At 36.3% G+C, this 17,126-nt stretch overlaps 1 long non-coding RNA gene across 6 annotated transcripts in view; it reads left to right on the top strand.

Moving 5' to 3' along the window:
• The window catches only part of LOC136863202 (uncharacterized), a 165,066-nt gene that overhangs the window by 34,159 nt on the left and 113,781 nt on the right, over positions 1-17,126 (top strand). For 5 of the 6 annotated variants that reach the window (XR_011017780.1, XR_010859169.2, XR_010859172.2 and 2 more), the window contains exon 3: positions 9,475-9,660. This is a non-coding gene — a long non-coding RNA (uncharacterized lncRNA). The remainder of the gene's footprint in view (positions 1-9,474; positions 9,661-17,126) is intronic. The other variant, XR_010859170.2, reaches the window with a different exon arrangement.

Genomic DNA, 17,126 nt, shown 5'->3' with positions numbered 1-17,126 from the left:
CCTTTCTCCCTTGAACCATTTCATTAAAATGTTTTGAAGTTCCTCGTACGGCGAAGAACGAATATTCTTCCGTATTTTTGCCCTAGAACTGCACTGCACTTCCGCAGTCAGAATTGCTTCCTTCTGTTTCATGATGCCAAACAGCATAGAGGGTGCCGGGTCATATTTTCGCACATGAGGGCGAAACGCTGGCAACCAGGAATGAGTTAGCTGGAAAATTTATAATGTCCAATAACGGACCATTTATATTGGTATCATATTTTTTTGCCGTCTGTGACAAAGGTACTTGGCTATGCCTTCCAAAATCACTAATGATGTCGATCTTTTGTTGAAGAGTCAGCTTCTTATGTTTAGCAGCCATAATGAACGTAGTCCACCGTAACTCACAGTACAACTCTTGATCGTAGACACAAATGTAATTCGTAGCACAACTTGCAACACAGGAACAAAAACGGCGAATGAAGCTGGAGATATTCTTCAGTCTATGCCCTTCGCGTGATTCCTAAGCAGTGATTGGTGCTGCGAGGCAGAAATGGCTAGCCGGTGTAACAGTGCTGTGGCTATAGGTTAACTCATTGCGGACCGTGGACGGCGTAAGACGTTTAAGCGTGCTCCTATGCTGCGGGCCGTGGACGGCGTAAGACATTTAATATTCCGCGCGAAGCAATGCTGTTTATATTAGTCATCTATGCATTCTTACACCTTAGTCAGCGTTACTGGTTGTAGCAGGAAGTTGGTTGACCTTTTTGAGATAACCCTTGCGTTGAGTGGGCTCATGTTTATCTTAGCTGTTTTAGCGGGAATATCTTAGCACTTCCTCGCGCGTCAAGACGGTACTTGAGATTCCAATGCAGTGCGTGCCGTTCTTACCGAGTGTAGTATAATGGCTTATAAAACAAAGTTTCTTACGGAAGATAAATTATTAGATATTGTTCACAATGATTATTCTGGTGATGAACTTATTCCTGAAAGAGACTCAGATAGTGAAAGTGAGAGTGACAAGGAAATTCCGATTCCCGAATCCGATAGGCCTATAGAGAAATGAAGTGCCTGATACATATCATCCTAGTTATTGTCCACCCGTTTCACCATTTACAGAGAATTCAGGTATAAACCTTCATATAGAAAATAAGCAGGATATTTTGATTTACGTGAGTATTTTCATGAATGACTAATTTTATCAGTATGTGTGTGAGCAGACCGATCTATACGCGAGTCAAGTGATAAGTACGGTGCCCCGGCCTTTCACAAAGAATTCGATCATGCAATCGTGGAAACCGATTAGTCCAAAATCCTGATATAAAAATGTACTGGACCAAAGACCCTGTTTTTCATACTCCGATATTGTCTAATACAATGTTCCGAATACGCTTCCTTCATATTCTTTCATTTCTTCACTTCGGTGACAGTAATCATTATGACGAAAATACAGATAGGCTGTATAAAATTAGATGTATTTTGAAACCTGTGACACCAGATATCACACCCTAAATATTTACTAGAGCTAAGCACAAAGTATCATTTTTCTAACGTTTATAATTTAGGAGTAATTGTAAATTGTATTAAGTGATGCACGTCAAGAGGGCCGGGCATGAAAATGGCTGGTCCAGGCATTCGAGTGTCCCGCTCAGAAGCAGGTACTGAACGTGTTAAGGCAGCTGACCTCACTGGAGACATAGCCATTGATCTATCATTAGTGAAGATTTTCCTTTTTCAGTTAATGACTGGACATAAGGATATTTAATTTCATTCTGGGATTATTTATACATTATTATTATTATTATTATTATTATTATTATTATTATTATTATTATTATTGCTGTAAAATATGATGGTAGAAATGTTGCAGGCTTGATGTACGATATGAAATTAATCATTTTCATGGAAAATTTAAGGTTAACTAGCGACCTACCCTGACCAAAACGGTCCTAACCGCCAAATCGTTCCCGCAAATTATGTACTTTAAAGATTATTTTAATTCTTAACGAGTCCTAGAGGAGGTTAAACACTTTACAGTAAAACTTCGTTAATTCAAAGTCATTGGGACTCAAAAATCGGACTTCGAATTACGTGATTTCGAATTAACCACCAATTCGCAATTCAGAAGTACCAACCCTTGCCACGTTACAAAATATTCTAAGACCCATTATTGCATGCAGTTAACCTTGATTCACAGTTTATACCTTTCAAATGCCATGAAAAAAATAACTATTTCCAAAATGTATCCAAGAAGGTGCATTTACAGTATTCAAATAATGCACTTGGATATCTCACTGGCAAACATAACCTCACGCAATGAAAGGGGGGAAAAAAAAAACCATGATTCAAAGACGAGGAGAAATCTATGCTGGCTCCCATGTGCAAGTGCTTTATTCATTGGATTACTATACTGTATGCATTTTAGATGCCTTGTATTTACACAGAAAGTACCCGATGCCCTTAAAATCGAACTTCCCTATGACTCTATCCTTGTACGATTTCCCGCGATGGCACTTCTCTCGTACTTCAGAAATGTAAACACTTGCCGCATCACAAAGTATTCTAAGACCCATTAATACATACAATCACCTCGATTCACAGTTTAAACCTTTCAAATGCCATGGAAAAAACTATTTCCGCAATGTATCCAAGAAGGTGCCTTTACAATGTTCAAATAATGCACTTGGATAAATCACTGACAAACATAACCTCACTCAACGAAAGAAAAAAAAAATCACACAATTCAAAGACGAGGATAAATTATGCTGGTTCTCCTGTGCAAATGCATTATTTTTTGGACTTCTGTACTGTTTGCATTTTTAGATGCTTGGTACTGGCATGGAAAGTGCCCGACGCCCCTAAAACATTGTGGCCTATAGAACTTTCCTATGACGAGGGGATAAAGTTCCTCGCTTCCTTGTGCGTTGCAACGCACTAGAATGACCCCCATCCCCCACCCTTGTACGATTCTCCGGCTGGCACTTTCTCCTTTAAAACCATTAGACCGTTTGGGCACGGATTAAAATAAAGGAATGCAATTTCATCGGCAATGACAATATTGTTCGGTGTCTGCGAATTTATTATATGAGCCACGTTTTTCGTCAACTGTCTGCATCGCCAGTGTTCCGGATTCCGTTTTTCCGCACACTGCCTGTTGCGTGATATTACGGCGTTCCTTAAAAGGTTGAATATAAAAGAATTCCTATTTCATTCAACTTAGCAATCATGAAGCGCACTGTAGACCCACCGAAGTGAGTGTAAGTGCGAAAAGCTACCCCTCCACGTTCCGGAACACGCGTTCTATTATGACGCGGAAAATTTCGAGTTGAAATTACTCTGTAACATACTACTGTTGTAAAATATAAAAGCAGTTTCGAATTAAAAGTCTGAATTTTCGGTAATAGGGCAGACATTGTACTTTGAATTACGAATTATCCGTTTTTCGAATTAAACAATTTAAATAACATGTAAAACTGTATCTCATGTTTCCGGGAACGAGTGCTTCTTCGAATTAGGCGGGATTTTGAATTATTTAATTTATTTTCCGGGTTGAACCGTGTTGTACTTGTACGCATATCACGTACAGTTTGCCGACGTTTCGAATACATTGCAGTATTCTTTGTCAAGGCGACTGAAATACCCCTACTCGATCCGAGGTAATCAGTCTCCCAGGCAGACTCTAGTAGTGTAATTCTGCCTGGGAGACTGATTACCTCGGATCGAGTAGGGGTATTTCAGTCGCCTTGACAAAGAATACTGCAATGTATTCGAAACGTCGGCAAACTGTACGTGATATGCGTACAAGTACAACACGGTTCAACCCGGAAAATAAATTAAATAATTCTTCACACCGTGGAAGCTTCACTTCTGGGATTTTAAATTAACCGATTTCGAATTATTGAGGTTCTACTGTACTTGGATGTAAAATTTGGGAAAAATCTCTATTTATTTATTTATTTATTTATTTATTTATTTATTTATTTATTTATTTGAAAAGTGTTATTCTTTTACCACAGACTATGAACTAAAGTCACTCTAACGGGCAAATAATTAGAGATAAGTACATGCCCTCGCGGACTTTTTTGTAGAGCTTGAACAACTCTACGTTTCGTACACTTACACTTGGGGTCTCTCGATGACGGGTCAGCCAGCGTAAGCCATGGAAGGCACGACATTCTACTTACTCCATCATTTTTGCTAGAATACATTTTGTTCATTATCCATAGCCCTTTCAGTTTCAAATTGATTTTAATCTTATGAAATATATCTTTCGCTCTAAATGACGTGAAATTTGCAAGAGACCTTCCACCTAAATGTTTATATTTGGTGAAGTTACTCGTGTCTCGTGGCATGTACGCGTACATAAGTCATGCCTGTAGGCCGTACTCCTAGTTTCACCAGAAATCGCACTTCGCTCCCATACAGCCGTCATTGCAGTACTACCTACTGTACAGTTCAATGAACATAATTAACCAATGGCATCTAGCATAACAGTGACTGCTGCTTGCTGGTAACAGTGATTTCAAGAGGCTGCGCCAATTTATCGTGGTTCCACACATCACTAAAGGAGTGCTTTCATTTAAGGTGTTAAATTCGGGCTGAGATTATGTGAAAACGGAAGTTAATTAACATTTAAAACAAGTTTAGGAAAAAGTATCTTATTGCTACAGTACAACGGGATGTGCGATCGTAATTTATGTGAAATATATTCCTTAAAAGTGGACCTTTCCTTATGTCAGGGTTCATTGCGATTTGGCTAGGCCTTACAAAAATCTTCGTTAAAAGTCCGAATTCCTTCAAAGTGGGCACGTAAAACTCGATTTTACTGTAGTTTAAGGAATGTGTATGAGGACATAGAAATTGTGCTGTTGCGAGGATTGCAGACTGAAAATCAGTGTATTGTAAAGAGGCAGAGGAACTGGTAGTTAAAAACGAAAACAAGACAAAATGAAGGTTATAATAGATGTGGAAAAAAATAACTAAAACTATTTGGTATTGAAGAACTGTATATTATTGTGAACAGGTGGTGCCAGGGGATGAAATGGGTAACTTGTCGTACCTATAACGGAATCAGGAGGAAGTGTTATAGATCGAGTAAAATGTTCTAAGGAGGCATTACCTTTCATCAAATGGGCAAGTGTGGAAGACTGGCAAGAATCTCATGTTTTCCCACTAATTACACCGTACGACATGTTACGCCCTCTGTATGAAAATATGTGGTTGTGACTAGGGGTGGGAATGATATATTGGTTTTTATGTAATACCAATATTTTCGTTTCGATATATCGATATCGAAATTTTGATTCAATTTTTTGCACAATATATCTGCTTTTCCATAAATGTATAATTTTTAATAATAATAATAATAATAATAATAATAATAATAATAATCAAAATCAACTAAGATCACACAGTAGGAAACGAACCCAGCAACACCTGGTCACAAGAGCGTAAAGAACCCCAATCCGAAAGGATAAAGAATTACTAGGCTGATCGTAAGAAGAATCAGAAATGAATTGTGCTTAACGTTGTGCATAGTAGACCCTAAAAAAATAGAAATAAAAAGAATATTGTACATTCATCAAATGGTGGTCCCAGAACTATTCTGGTGAAAAGACTAAACCATAAATATTAATGATACCGGTAGTAATAACCTAAATTTCTGACATAGCGGTTTAAAAAAATATATTAATATTTCTAAAAATAATTCAAATAATAATGTTATAAGTAAATTCTTTTAAAATACAGATATTTATATAAATCAATCAATCAATCAATCAATCAATCAATACTGATCTGCATTTAGGGCATACATTCTGTATGCTACAGAGATTTTTGAAAGTGATATGCTTTGTAGGACAAGTTGTTCTTAAACGCGAACCCGGATCAAATCAAGTGTGAAATTTGTTAAAACTTGCAACGTTCTAAATTCTGTTTCACCGGGCAAGTTGGCCGTGCAGTTAGGAGCGCGCAGCTGTGAGCTTTCATCCGGGAGATAGTGGGTTCGAACCCCACTGTCGGCAGCCCTGAAGAGGGTTTTCCGTGGTTTCCCATTTTCACACCAGGCAAATGCTGGGGCTGTACCTTAAGGCCACGGCCGATCCCTTCCCATTCCTAGGCCTTTCCTATCCCATCGTCGCCATAAGACCTATCTGTGTCTGTGCGACGTAAAGCAAATAGCAAAAAAAATATTGTTTCCTTATGTTTAAAAGGAATAGACAGTTGTGTTTGTTTCGTAGATCTAGAGAAAGCATATGACAGGGTACCGAGGGAAAAGATGTTCGCTATACTGGGGGACTATGGAATTAAAGGTAGATTATTAAAATCAATCAAAGGCATTTATGTTGACAATTGGGCTTCAGTGAGAATTGATGGTAGAATGAGTTCTTGGTTCAGGGTACTTACAGGAGTTAGACAAGGCTGTTATCTTTCACCTTTGCTGTTTGTAGTTTACATGGATCATATGCTAAAAGGTATAAAATGGCAGGGAGGGATTCAGTTAGGTGGAAATGTAGTAAGCACTTTGGCCTATGCTGACGACCTGGTTTTAATGGCAGACTGTGCCGAAAGCCTGCAGTCTAATATCTTGGAACTTGAAAATAGGTGCAATGAGTATAGTATGAAAATTAGCCTCTCGAAGACTAAATTGATGTCAGTAGGTAAGAAATTCAACAGAATTGAATGTCAGATTGTGATACAAAGCTAGAACAGGTCGATAAATTCAAGTATTTAGGTTGTGTGTTTTCCCAGGATGGCAATATAGTAAGTGAGATTGAATCAAGGTGTAGTAAAGCTAATGCAGTGAGCTTGCAGTTGCGATCAGCAGTATTCTGTAAGAAGGAAGTCAGCTCCCAGACGAAACTATCTTTACATCGGTCTGTTTTCAGACCAACTTTGCTTTACGGGAGCGAAAGCTGGGTGGACTCAGGATATCTTATTCATAAGTTAGAGGTAACAGACATGAAAGTAGCAAGAATGATTGTTGGTATAAACAGGTGGGAACAATGGCAGGAGGGTACTCGGAATGAGGAGATAAAGGCTAATTTAGGAATTAACTCGATGGATGAAGCTGTACGCATAAACCGGCTTCGGTGGTGGAGTCATGTGAGGCGAATGGAGGAGGATAGGTTACCTAGGAAAATAATGGACTCTGTTATGGAGGGTAAAAGAAGTAGAGGGAGACCAAGACGACGATGGTTAGACTCTGTTTCCTACGATTTAAAGATAAGAGGTATAGAACTAAATGAGGCCACAACACTAGTTGCAAATCGAGGATTGTGGCGACATTTAGTAAATTCTCAGAGGCTTGCAGATTGAACGCTGAAAGGCATAATAATCTCTTATGATTATGTTTAAACATGTTAGGTAGAAGGGGGCATTACATTTGTGTCCTAGATTGAATCTTATATAACATTAAATCTCTGAATCTTGCTCCTGAATCAATGGCCCAATACAGATCCATGTAGTGTTCACTGAACTATTTTCTATTGTATTTTTTAAGCTCACCTTACCAACACCATAATTTGATTTAAGCAGGATGTTCCTTCTAAGTATATCGGTATTAGGAATGAATTGCCTATCGTGTGCGATATATCTATATCGTTACAATATATGTTATCAAGAATAGGTTTTCAGTATATTGCAATAACAATATATTGGTATTTAAATGATTTTCTCCATCTGTAGTTGTGATTAACTTTTGTTTGGTTAATTTAGATATAAATGCAAAGAGGAGAAGAATTCCACCTAATCAATACTTGCTTATTGTTATTATTAAAAATACAGGACTGGTTTCATCCTCAGCTGAACACACACATACATATAACGCATCATGCAATTGCAAACATTACCATATCTAAAAAGGAATATCATGTGACAATAACATGTCAGGTTGTACTCATGAGTAGGGCATTCGTCAAATTGGAAATTAAGTATGTGTTATCATTTATCTATGTGACATGCGTGAATGTACATCTATGAGAAGTGAATATTCTTGAAAAAACTAACTTATAAGTATACCTAAAAACAACATATACGTAAAACATTTTCATGCTTGTAAATGTTTGAGTTTATGGCTTGCACTGCTTCTTGATTCTTCAGTTTGTCTGCTATAATTAAATCTTATTGTCCATAACTGTACATTATATTAAAAACTCATTGGATTGAATTGTGATACGAGTTACACTTTAAAAACACCAATTTCTCGTTTAGAAGATTTTTGTCACCATATGTACACGAAGAATAAGAAACAATTTACATCTGTAAAAAGCAAAACATTAAAGTAGTGTAGATTCAGTTGAGGCTTGGACGGAAGTGTAGAGATTACAGCTTGCCATATCTAAAATCCTGTTGTTTACATTAAAAGATGAGTCATGATGTCCTGTGCCGTATTAAGTGAAGTTGTATGGCATTAAACCAGAGTGGTATCTCCTCCCTTTTTGTAGTTGTTTGAGAGTGTAATGATTATCTGTCTGTCTTTGAATCATTCCTTCAATATATTAGTATCACTCACATCTTATTCTTATCTTTCACAGATGTTTCAATGATGTTTTATGATGATAATTATAAGAGGTCTTTGCATTATATAGAAAGACTGTTTTATGTTATTTGTTCGGGATGTTCGTAGTTTGTAGTTCTGTGTTTCAGCATTGTTTTAATCTGATTTTAATTCTTTTGCCCCTTTTATTGTTGTAATTAGCAATTTTGTTTTAAAGTTGCACAGATTCTTAAGATAAATTCTGGCAGTTGCCCGGGTGGCAGATTCCCTATCTGTTGTTTTCCTAGCCTTTTCCTAAATGATTTCTAAGAAATTGGAATTTTATTGAACGTCTCCCTTGGTAAGTTATTCCAATCCCTAACTCCCCTTCCTATAAATGAATATTTGCCCCAGTTTGTCCTCTTGAATTCCAACTTTATCTTCATATTGTGATCTTTCCTACTTTTATAAATGCCACTCAAACTTCGTCTACTAATGTCATTCATAATCTATGGGCTTCATTTCCATATTGATTGCTAGTACAATATAAAAATAATATAGAAGCCTCCACTTTATCAATACAATGTTTATTTACAAAATGCAGTAAATTTCTTTCTAAATTTATTTTTATATTGTACTAATGTCATTCCACGCCATCTCTCCGCCGACAGCTCGGAACATACCACTTGTCTTATAACCTGCAACATACCACTTAGTCGAGTAGCTCTTCTTCTTTCTCTCAATTCTTCCCAGCCCAAACTTTGCAACATTTTTGTAACGCTACTCTTTTGTCGGAAATCACCCAGAAGCGGAACCACCAATCCTGAATTTTCACCGGAATTGTTGTTGTTCTCTGACATATTACGTTGGGGGGTGTTGTATGCGAGTTTAAATTTTTTAAATTTTCTTAGTCTCAAAAATCCAAGGGGGTGTCTAATACATTAGTAAATACGGTATATATTGAGAGTTCTAGTTGTTAAGTCAGTGTACAATGAATCAATCATCTTTCATTGCTGCAGGTGTTGGCTTGGTTGTGTAATTAGCGTTCACCTTGGTGCCCTTCTGGCTCCTGCTGGATGAAAGCTGTCACAAGCAGGTTAACAGGAGACAATACCTCAGCGTTGCTACAGTGGACCTCGGTAGCTATGTACTCGATGATGTCGTTCACAGAGCTGTTCATAATGTTCATCCTGCTGGATATGGTGGTAATATCATTTATTATATTTAACAATTTAATGACTTTGTATATGTGTACTACAATAGGAATTTTCCCTTCTTGTGATCCATATCTTCCTGATAGGTGTTCTTGTTAACTTCACCAACTTATATTAGATCTGCAAATAAGTTTCATGGTGTAAATTACATATTTGATATCTGATCTACAAGGTTAGTTTCCGGGAGAACATCTTCAACACTCCCTCCTACAGTCTTGCTAGCACATATTATAGTTTAAAGCTTCTAGAAACACAAACGAATGATACATACTGAAACAGCTGAATCCTTATCAAGTTCTGTTAATAAACTCCTTTAAAAGAAGTATTAAATGTCTAATGTACAATATAGACTGCAAAAGGCAACCATTTATTGGAAATTCACATTGGCTCTGAGACTAGAATAAAGTTCAGATGTTTAAGTTAACTCTTTTTATTTTGTGTCTTATTTTCTTTCCTTTCATATTGTTCTCTTATTTTAATTTTTATGTGATTTATTATTTTAGTAAAAAATTTTCATGAATAGAATTAGTGATCAGGAAATAAGATTAGGAGTATGTTTATGTATTCTCTATATGAGGAAACAAATAAAAATGAGGTGAACATGTGAGGAGTAGTAGCAAAGTAGTAAAGTTGAAGAAAAAGAAAAAGCTGTAAGAATGAGTGGAAAAATTTAATATCATGTCTAAATTATTAGACAACAATTCTTCATCTTCTTTTTCTTCCCATTGTGGGTTTGCGGGTGTGTTCTGTGTCACACAATTGGATTTGGCCCTGTTTATGGCCGGATGCCTTTCGGAAGCCAACCATATGCGGAGAGATGTAATTGCTAGGGCTCGGACTTCTATGATCAAAAAGACTGAAATTAAAACCTAAAAGTAAAACAATAAACAATACTTTTAACAGTTAATAACGGATGAAATAATTCGTACCTCTTTGAGTAGAATTATATTTTCAGTAGCGTTACACTGGACAACAACATCCAGTTTCAGATGGTCAAACTTAAAGGATTTTCTTTCTGCATCACATGACGTAACGGGGGCATACTTGAAAAAAGGAAATCATTAGCGGAAAGTTTTTGGTTCATTTTCGTTGAATTTTGCTACTTTTCTCAAGGAATGTCTACAACTTTACACAATGTTGTATATCCTGGATTTCGTTCAAGCACACATAATTTTTCCCTGACCTTGTCAGCTACGTAACACTGTGCTTTCGAAAATCCACTCAGTATCTTTCAGAATGCTTATTGCATCATTCATTTCCATGCCCACTGTTTCAATTCAAGTGATGGCTTTTGATATCACAGAGAAATTTGAAATTATGTAGGCTAAGATTCTTGATATGCTGGATGAAAACAACTCTTGTATATTTTTTATTGTAGATGAATGAATTTGGTGAAAGTCATTGAAGATCTGCTCAATCTCGTAGTTAGTGCAATAGTAGTTTATAATATCAAATCAAGTCCTCCAACTTGTTACAGTGGGATGAAGGGGTAAGGGTAGAAGGGTAGTGAAGGTGCCTCTTTTTAAAATTTCTGAACTCGAAGCGCAGTCTCGGAAAAAATCATTTTGGCGTTAGCAATGAATTTATTCAGCCACCCCATGTAGGGCATGCACAAGAGAATTTACATGCACCATTTGTGGATACAGAATTTGAAGACCTTTCGCTGCTTTTGCCATATACGGAGCAGCGTCCGTTACAAAGATGAGTGCATTATCTTGTTGTACTTTAGCAGGCCACAACAAATTCATTGCAGTGTTTAAACCAACAGCAATGGAGTTCTTCACCTTATCTAACACCTCACACGTCAACAGATATGTTTCTCTGGGCTGGTCATGTTTAAGGGTTCCTACGGTAACATTTGCCACATATCTACCAACTACGTTGGTGGTTTCAACTATGGACACCCATAATTTGTTACTGCCCACACTATTTCTTCTTTTGTTCATTGTATCACTCTAAGAGGTAGGTAGTTCTTTCTTAACGTGGACTCAGACAGAATGGGATAAGTCGTGTAGTTTTCTAAGAACTTTTGGAAACTAGGTAGCTGTACTTTATATAAAGGAATGTTTGTTGAAACCATCATTTCACAAAGATCGTTAGAAAACTGAAAAGATGCACTGGCCATTGTAGATGAGCTACTGAGTAGTTTCTCAAACAGCAATCGCTGCCTGTTTTCCACTGCTCATTCTTTGTTTACACAGCTTTTGTGTTTAGCAGTATTGCAATGTTGTTGCACTGTAAAATTACCTCAGCCGTACTTTTCATCTTGCACAGTTTACAAAATTAAATATATCCATTAGTATTAAACTACTTTTCACCAAAATCTTCAAAAAAACTTCTCAACCTCGCACTATCAGAAAACTTTACTTTGTGCATCATGAAACTACACTGAACTACTCATTAGCAGGTACTCACCAGCATGAAAAGCGAAACACTACGTATTTCAGACAAAATTAAATGTTAGTCCATTTGAAACAGTGTATAAATTAAATGTTATGACTAGGGCTCAGATGTTTAATACCCAAAAGTAGCCCGAATAAGCAAGAAAATATGACCTCAAAAGTGACGAACTATGACGTAAAAATTACAAAATATGACACAAAAATGATTAATCTAAATATGGCAATTTTAAAGTAAATTATAAATCAAAACTGCAATTCCTTTGATAAATATTTTTTAACTAAATTCTTTCTTTCATATGAATTTTCTGAATATTCATGTTCAGCAGTTATTCACAGTCCTTGACTGTTTTATCAAACATTTGTGAATAAATACCTATAAAGTACTAAGTTCACTAAGATTATCAGATCACATAAAGTGCTGGTACCTGGTGGTTTGAAATATGAGAAAAATAGCAATCCAATTTAAAAAATTTTTTTTGTAACTTTTCAGCCCAGATTTCTTCAATGTTATTCAGATGCATTAAAGTTTAAATTGAGCACCACAAAAAGAATTAAGTAGATGTCTTTCGGCACATTATAGTAGGGCGGCAGGGCCCCAAGTGCAAACTCCCATACCTCTTCCATTCTTCTCCACGGCTGGAATTGAAGTGTACGACTGGATTTGTCTTCAAAGCATGAGGCGCTAAATTACTCCGATTATCACTTAACACATTCTTGTAAGGAGAGAAGCTCCTTTCTACATCACAAGACGTTATTGATGCGTATTTAAATAATGTTAAAACACTGCTGTCGAGCATGTACTCATCCTGAAATGTGCTGGTACCTTCTCCTCTAAGAACATCATTTATCTAGCACACACAGCGAAAACCATCATTTCGATTGAGCAAGTTTTGAAGTTTCTGTTTTATACTCTTGCAAACTGTTCTATCTGATTGTTGTACTGAAAGTTCAACATTTCTCACAGTTTAAATACTTGCATGCATTTCTAAGCTAGCAGCTTCTAAATGAGTAATTGCACTCGATATAATTTAAAAGTTTGACTATATATATGCCAGACTTTCTGACAAACTGTTGGAAAGTATTGACAGAAGAGGCCGAGTATTCCACTTGTATTAACTGCATATGTGGTACCGAGAAGCAGTTTTGTGAATACTAGTTCGCATTCGGTAAGTTAAAGATGATTTTGCACAGCTACAGCTGTAGTCAAATCGCCGAAATATTACGCTTCTATGAAAATAGCTCAAAATATGTCATTATGACAAAAAATAGCCAAGGTATGGATTTATGTGACAAATAACAATCACTTAATTGTGACGATAATCACCTGATTTGCACCAAAATCCAATCAGGCAAGAAAATCGAGACAGGAAAAAAAAAGACTCTTACTGAACACCCGAGCCCTAATCTATATATATAAAGTAGCTTGTCCTGACTGACTGACTGACTGACTGACTGATTCATCATCGCCGAGCCAAAACTACTGGACATAAAGAAACGAAATTTTGGGGATATATTCATATTAATATGTAGGTGCTCGCTAAGAGAGGATTTTTAGATATTCCGTCGCTAAGGGGGTGAAAAGGGGGGGGGAAATTTTAAAATGAGTGTGTCTATATCTCAAAACTTTAAAAGTTTACAGATGTTAAAATTGGTATTTAGAATCTTCCTTAAAAATAAGGAAACACATATTTTTTTTGTTTTCAGAAAATCCCAATAGGAGGGGTGAAAAAGGGTAAAAAAGGGGTTGAATGCCTTTAATCAGGATACCGGTACTTATATCTCAGAAACTGAAGATATTACAGACCTCAAAATTGTTACTTTTGATCTCTTTAAAAAATAAAGAAACACGTATTTTTTTGGTTCTTGGAAAATCCAATTAATGGGAGGGTGAAAAGGGGGTGAATTTTTAAAATGAGTGAATCTATATCTCCAAACATTTAAGGTTTGCAGATGTAAAAACTGGTATTTACAATCTTCATTAAAAATAAAGAAACACGTATTTTTTTGTTTTCGGAAAATCGCAATAGGAGGAGTGAAAAGGGGTGGAAAAAGGGTTGAATGCCTTTAATGAGGCTACTTATATCTCAGAAACTGAAGATATTACAGACCTGAAAATCGGTGTTTGAGATCTCCTTTAAAAAGAAAGACACACATATTTTTTTGTTTTTGGAAAATCCAATAAATGGGGGGGGGGGGGGGTGAAAAGGGGGTGATGTTGTAAAATGTGTGTATCTATATCTCAAAACTTTTAAAGTTTATAGATGTAAAAATTGGTATTTAGAATCTCCTTTAAATATAAAGAAACACGTATATTTTTTTTTTGGAAAATCCCAATAGGAAGGGTGTAAAAGGGTGATTAATGGGTTGAATGCCTTTAATGAGGATACATATATGTCAGAAACAAAAGATATTACAGAACTGAAAATTTGTATATGGGATCTCGTTTAAAAATAAAGAAACACGTATTTTTTAGTTTTTGGAAAATCCAATTAATGGCTGTTAAACAGGAGTGACAAATTGGGGTGAATTTTTTGAAAGACTATATCTACAGAATATCTTGGAAACGTAAAATGTTACAGACGTAAAAAGTGGGTGTTTGGTATCTCCTGTAAATGTAAAGAAACATAGGTGATTTGTTTTTGGAAACTCCACTTAAGGGGAACTCAAAAGGGGTGAAATTTAAAAATGAGAATTTCTACAGTATATCTAAAAAAACTTAACATGTTACAGAAGTGAAAAATTGTATTTTTTATCTCTAATAAACATAAAGAAACGTGTATTTTTAGTTTTCGGAAATATCACTTGGGGTAAAAGTGACTGAAAATGGTGTTGAATTCTTTTAATTCGGCTACTGATATATCAAAAATGAAGATGTTACAGACGTGAAATTTGATATTTTCAATCTGCTTTAAAAGTAAGGAAAAACGTATTCTCTTAAAATCCAATGAAGCGGGGGGGTTGAAAGAATTGAAAAATTAATTGGCTTAATTGTATGAGAATACATACATCTAATACAAACTAAAGGAACACGTATTTTTTTAGTTTCCTGTAAATCCCAATAGGAGGGGTGTAAAAGGGTGAAAAATGGGTTGAATGCCTTTAACCCCTCAGCGCCGACCTCTATACGTGGTATAGACCCCCTTTTCTTCCGTAGCCGCCGGCCTCTATACGTGGTATAGACCCATACATGGTTTCGCATTTACGGCTATAGCGTGAAGAGTTTTGGTGTTATGGATATGCAAATTGTTTTGTTTCCAAGAAGACATTTTCGGGTTTATCAGTGTTCTAAATAAGTATTGAAAATCGTTAAAGTGTAGCTGCTTTTGCAAGGATAAGTATATGTCAATTATGTCTGAGCACCAATCCCTGCTTTTTTAATAGTCCGTTTGCTTCATTCTTTCCCACAGAATAAAATAAAGAAATGATGATCTGAGAAGTTTGTCTTTTCGTGTGATGTTCTTTGCTCTAATTTTGTATTAAGAGTGCGGTTTATTTATTATATTTGTCTTTATTTCTCAGCTTGTAGTCTTTTCGTAACTCTCTACGAGTACTCTGTATAGGCATCAGTTAGTGCTGCTTTCTGTCATACGACACGAGAAGCAGTTGTGCATGGTATATATCTTGTTTGAAAGACGATGTATCGACCTTTTAATCTGAAATATGTATCGAGTTGTTTTGATTCGTCATAAATGTTATTCCCCTCATTCAGTTTCGTCCTGCCGCTTTCGGTCCCGCTGCAGCTTCATCAGCTTGTGTGACGCACCGCACTCAATGGCTAGCTCCTGCTGAGTGTAGCGTGCTTGAAATATTGTATAATTCAAATGAAAGTTTAGTCGGAGGTAGTAGTGGCAGTATTAGCAGTAGTGATAATGAAATAGATGATGTAGCAGTGGTAAATGATGAGAGTGACGATGAGGAGGAACCAGTACTTGGAAATTTCGTGTAGGAGGCTATAGATACGAATACAGGTCAAAGGGAAGCTTTCAACAGTGAATTATGATTCCTAGATTCTCCAATAATATTTAAACAAGTCACAGGGACAAACATTGAGCAGTTATCTTATCAGTTTCAGCTGATGGAAGGTTTGTTTACGTAGTACAAAATACGCTTCTCGGGCGGGAAACGAAATATTCAAGGCCGGCGCGCATCAGATAATACAGTTCCAAGGTTGCAAGAAATACGTTTTATCAGGAAATTAGCACCCAAGAGTGAGAAATCCAAACCTCAGAGACGTTGTATCGCGTGTTCAAAACACGGTGAAAAGAAGACATCGGTGTACTGCTGCCAGGAGTGTGCCTTGGGTCTCTGTCTCGAAGAGTTCTTCGAACTCTATCACACGGAACTAAATTACTAAGGAAATGTGAAACAGTTACTACTAGCATAAGAGTGGCCCGATATTCACGAAATTTGGAATTCCTTATGGTAGAACTATGTACATGAAAAAACTTAACATGTTACAGAAGTGAAAAATTGAATTTTGTATCTCTATTAAACATAAAGAAACGTGTATTTTTAGTTTTCGGAAATATCACTTGGGGTAAAAGTGACTGAAAATGGTGTTGAATTATTTTAATTCGGCTACTGATATATCAAAAATGAAGATGTTACAGACGTGAAATTTGATATTTTCAATCTGCTTTAAAAGTAAAGAAACACGTATTCTCTTAAAATCCAATGAAGCGGGGGGGGGGGTTGAAAGAATTGAAAAATTAATTGGCTTAATTGTATGAGAATACATACATCTAATAAAAACTAAAGGAACACGTATTTGTTTCCTGTAAATCCCAATAGGAGGGGTGTAAAAGGGTAAAAAATGGGTTGAATGCCTTTAATGAGGATACATATATGTCAGAAACGAAAGATATTACAGAACTGAAAATTCGTATTTGGATCTCCTTTAAAAACAAAGAAAAACGCGTTTTGGGAGTGAAACCATCTTGGAGGGCGGGAGTGTAAATGAGTTGAATTCCTTTCATGAGGACATATAAATCAAAAACTGAAGAAGTTAGAGTCATGATAATGGGTATTTAGAAGATCCTTTACTATTAAAGAAAC

Source organism: Anabrus simplex, chromosome 2 (genome assembly GCF_040414725.1).
Source record: "Anabrus simplex isolate iqAnaSimp1 chromosome 2, ASM4041472v1, whole genome shotgun sequence".
NCBI classification, from domain to species: domain Eukaryota; kingdom Metazoa; phylum Arthropoda; class Insecta; order Orthoptera; family Tettigoniidae; genus Anabrus; species Anabrus simplex.
Note: the sequence above shows the minus strand (reverse complement) of the source record. Positions and strands in the feature narration are given on the sequence as shown.